This window comes from Mirounga angustirostris, unplaced genomic scaffold (genome assembly GCF_029215605.1).
Source record: "Mirounga angustirostris isolate CCGP_5_RB_7025 unplaced genomic scaffold, mMirAng1.0.hap1 SCAF_6, whole genome shotgun sequence".
In the NCBI taxonomy this organism is placed as follows: Eukaryota; Metazoa; Chordata; class Mammalia; order Carnivora; family Phocidae; genus Mirounga; species Mirounga angustirostris.
In genome coordinates this window covers 24,732,065-24,736,937 of record NW_026991714.1, presented here as the reverse complement: position 1 = coordinate 24,736,937, position 4,873 = coordinate 24,732,065, and positions in this window count along the sequence as shown.

The following is a 4,873-nucleotide window of genomic DNA, read 5'->3' as shown; positions in this document are numbered from 1 at the left end:
TTGGGAAAGTTGCAAAAGAGGCCGGCCCTGGTGAGCTCAGCTGTGTGGGTGGAGGGGGTGGGGTGCAATGTGAAGCTCAGAGCTTCAGAGCTCACTCAGTGGGATGGGTCCTGTGAGAATTGGGTTTACGGAATGCTGGTCCCCCCGGGGGGGGTGGTGGGGAGGAACAAGGAATGGAAGGTTCAAGGGTGGGAGCGTGTGGGTCAGAGCCTGCAGGACAACATGCAGGTTAGTGGGCACCATGCAAAACCTCTGGCTGGTTTAGGAACTGCTTCTGGGGCTGCTGGAAGCCCCCCAGTGAAGGGGACCTTCTGTTTGTGGAAGTATTAGATTCATATGTGCAGTAGCCTCGGTTCCACCACCAGCCTGGCAGGACGACAGTCTGGTCCACACCCACCGCATCATACCACCTTGCCACCTCGCACACACACGCACGCACACACACACCAGTCTTAGGACAGGGAGGCAAGTCCTGACCTCTCCCTGGGCTCTCAGATGAAGATGTGTGGCCCCACCTGAAGTACTAAAAGAGACTACGGTTATTTTCAGTACTGTTAGCATGCGGCTAAGTTCGGTATTCCTTTGAGTTGCTGGAACCATGCCCTGAGTAATGATAGTTGGCAGATAAAAGGGGAATAAAGTGAGTTTAGACAAGCCCGAATTGACTGGGTTCCCAGCTCCCCAGGGCTCGCCTTAAGCCTTCTAACACATTCTATGCAGCCTTCTGTCCCCATGTTCCTTCTTTCCTGCCTGGTGGGCTGTCCCTTTGTTTCATGATCCTCACTGTCAGCTCATTCTTCCTTGTGTCCTTTGAGCCTCTGGCCCCGCCTCATTGCTACTGTCTGTGTCAGTCTGGTCAGCCGGACTTGCGTTCCCCAAAGGCCAAGCTAGTAACCTCGAACCCCACACCTGGCCACACACAGTGCCAGGGACAGGCCTGGGTCAGGAGTTTTCGGTGGGACAAAAGTTCCAGCTGAAGCTCACCCGCTTGTTCCAGTTAGCATTTGTGCCTGGAGGGAGGGCACGCTGATCTCCCTGGAGTGAGCTAGTAGACAGGGGGCCCCATGCTGGAAAAATTCCAGAGCATGTATACCCATCATATTCTGCTTTGTTTGCTTGGGAAAGGGCGCATCCATCCACCCTCAGGATAACCACTGGTGTATGACATCTGATTTGTTCTTAAATGGTTGCTCTTTAGAATCCACCTGCCTCTCCCCACCCTATATTCTACTTTTCTGCGACCAGGTTTTATTTTTTAAATTTTTCCTTTTTTTTAAATTTAAATTTTAGTTAGTTAACATGCAGTGCCATATTGACTTTTGGAGTAGAATTCCTGAGACCAGGTTTTCAATGAATGTGTTTGTGTGTGGGTGAGAGAGAGAGAGAGAGAGAATGAGGATGAGGATGAACCCCTATAGAGCATGGAGACATATGTGAACCTCTCGCAGAGAACACGTTGAAGTCGCCAGCCACAGGGTCTGCCGCTGTGGGTGCTTTTGGGGAGGGGAAGTGAACTACCTTCGCCTAGTCCTTACAGTCTCTGAACACAGGACTGAAACTTAGACTTTCAGGGGATGTTTGCAGAACTGCCCTTAACACCTTTTAAAGCCACCCTCAGGCTTTAGTTCTCACTTCTTCTGTCCACATGGATCAAGGGTCAGCAACTTCCCTTTCTCTTCCTCTGACACACGCCCCGGTGGAAAATGGTGACCAGCCTCTCACCTGCAGGGGCAGCCCTGACCCTGCCTTCACTGAATTTCCTTCCTTCTTTCCCTCTTGCATGCATTCGTCCAATCATCCGAGTATGTCCAGCCCTCTGGGGGACACAAGATAGATACTTGCATTTAATCAGTGGAAATAAGACACAGTACAAATAATGATACAAGAAATGCAGCTACAGGGTTGTGGGGATTTAGAAGATTTGGAGGAGGAAAAGGCTTTGTGGAAAGGAGGGATTTGAAATTGGAGCTTGAAGGACGACAGGGTACGAACATGTGCAGATTGTGATAAGCAGAGGAGAGAGTCAAGTTCAATGTAAGAAGCGATCTGTGGATGGAGGGAAGGAGGTGCTGACTGTCTGTTTGGCAGGAGAGAGCGGGCACAAAGGAGGCTCCGAGTCAGGGCTGACCACCCGCAAGACAGCGATTTCAATCTGGTTTTTCCTGGCACCGTGTCGAACATCTCTTCGCCAGAATTTTAACAATTGTTGTAAAAGGGATGATTTTGGGTAAACTACTCCTCTCGTGAACAGGATAGACGTGTTCCTTGGGGCAAAAGCGTGTGAGTGAGAAAATGGGGATGGTTTGGTTTGATCCGGAGTGGAATAGTTGTGAGAGGAGGACAGGAGGTCAAACCGAGGCACAGACCCAGAGAGCCCTCATGTCAGCTTGGATTCCATCCGCGTGCCGTGAGACCACTGGGAGCTGGGAACAAGGGAAAGGGTGTGATTCCAGCTGGGTTCCAGAAATGCGTCTGGAAGGAGGAGAGACCAGAATCAGAGCATCAGGATGATCTTGAAATACACCTGGTGAAAGGTAATGACCAGGGATATGGGGATGAGGAAACAAGTTATAGGGGCAGTTTTGAGACAACACCAACGTGGCAGTTGTGAAGATTCAAAATCCCTGACTGTTGGGTCATTCGGCAGATGTTACAGGGGCCCTCCTGTGCACCAGCCACTGAGCTGGGCCCTGAGTGTTCAGTGGGCCCCAAGACACCCTTCCTTTGCTCACTCCTAGCAGTTAGCTCTCAGTAAATCTTTTTTTTTAATAGATTTTGTTTTTTTGTTTTTTTTGAGAGAGAGAGAGAGAGCGAGCTAGCACATGAGTGGGGGAGGGACAGAGGGAGAGGAAGAGAGAGAATCCCAAGCAGGCTCCACACCCCGCGCAAAGCCTGATGTGGGGCTCGATCCCACGACTCTGAGATCATGACGAGAGCTGAAATCGAGAGTCGGATATTAGACTGAGCCACCCAGGCGCCCCGAGCTCTCAGTAAATCTTAATTACGACGGAAGATGTGCTGGGGGAGTAGGAAGGAGTGCGGGGCAGGTGGAGGGATGAGCTGGGGCTCTGCTCTCTGAGCTGCGTAACCAAGGGGACGCCGCTGCCCTAGCTGAGAGGGGAAACAGTGAGATCGGAAGGGGATACGGGCGCTTCTGTTTTGTCGAAACTGAGGTTGAGGTGTCAGCAGGGCATCTCCATGGCACCCGTGAAGGTCTTCCGGGGCGAACTCTCCCTGTCTTGCTCATGCCTCTGTCCCCAGACCACCGCATAGTGCCGGGCGCAGGCTCAGTGCTTGGCCCTGACCCCCATCAGCCCACCCAGCCCCAGCCCCTCATCTCACTTCAGGCCAGAGCGATTCTGGTGATGGCTCCTGCCGTTTTCCTGGTCTCAAACCCACACGCGCTACCACCATGGGTCAAGGAGCCTGCGAGCAGCCTCCCGGAGAGGCCGGGAGTACACCTCGGAAGTGCAGGGACCCGGTGCCCGCGGGCAAGACCCTGACCAACGGGGACAGGAGAGAGCAGGAACCCGCAGATAGTTCGAGCTCACCTGCCACCCCGCCACCTTGTCATGGGGCTGCTCTGAGCTGCGCCCCGTCCACACGGCCTTGCTGGCGATGTCCTGGGGGGAACCGGGCAGCAGCTGTGCTTGCTGTGAATCCGTAGTAGGCTTAGAAAGTCACCTTCTTGTCTTCATTTCCTTTCTCTCTCTTCCTCACCTCCCTCTTCCCGCTCCGGCTTCCTTCGCATTGAACTTCCCAATAAAATGTTAAATATAAGCTTCTGACTCAAGAATTAAAAAAAAAAAGAATTCCCCGTTAGGGAACTTGGACCAGGATAGGGCTCCATAAATACATGTCGGGTACATGAAGGCGTTACAGGGTTAGACAGCGCAGGGCGAGAACGAAGATCAAAGAGTTCACTGGAAAAGGTCAGAGATTTGCAGACTGTCTGCTCAGAAAGGTCGACGTGGGGGTTGTCTTCATTGCTCAGACCCATGCGGAGGCGCCTCTCTCCTAGGTGAAGGGATGAGAGAGAGGAAAGAGAGGAAGGCTAAGGAGGAACTGGAAACGCACATTTAAGAAGCAAGAGAAGGAAAAAAGATCCCAGCTGAAGGGCTGCGGAGGCAGAGATGACTAGGGTTCATTAAAGCCCCTCACACCTCGGGCCATTGCTACAAGGCTTTTTGCAGCCCAGCAGATAGGGTGTGGCCATGGGTTACGGGTGAGCCAGTGGATAGAATGGTGAACCAGACAGAGTTCCCACCCTCATGGAGCTCAAGTTGGATAGATGTAGAGGAAATGTCCTGCTGGTCCCTTAGCCTCCTTCAGATCTGGTATGTTAATACGCGTTGCAGGATCGGCCACTCTCCCTGTCTATGGGATACAAAGAATAACTCTGAGGTCCTAGGGGCTGTGGGAACCGCAAGACAGAAGGGATCCTCGTTCCTGAATTGTGCGACTCTTTACCTGGATGCTTCATGTGAGAAAGAAACTTTTATTGTGTCGAGACACTGCGATTCAGGGCTTTGTCTGTTACAGAAGTTGGTGTTACATCATAACCTGGCAGGTGTTGAAAAAGCAAGAGGCAGATGTTGAGGCTGAGGAATAGAAGCACATTCTGGTCCTGAGGCCTGGCCTTGCGTGTCTTTCACACACCCTCGGTTTGTGGTCTCACATGTCTCCTCTCCCCTTACTCTCCTCACGGGCACAAGTTCTTCTGGATGAGCTCACCAGCCAGGTGGCTGAGCCCTGACCTGGAGCTTCACTTAGAGAAGGGATCAGGCTTCACAGGCCCGAGACCTCTGATGCTCACGGCAGGACAGTCATCTGGTCGCCCTCTGACAGCGGGCTGCACGGGCCAGAGCTCCTC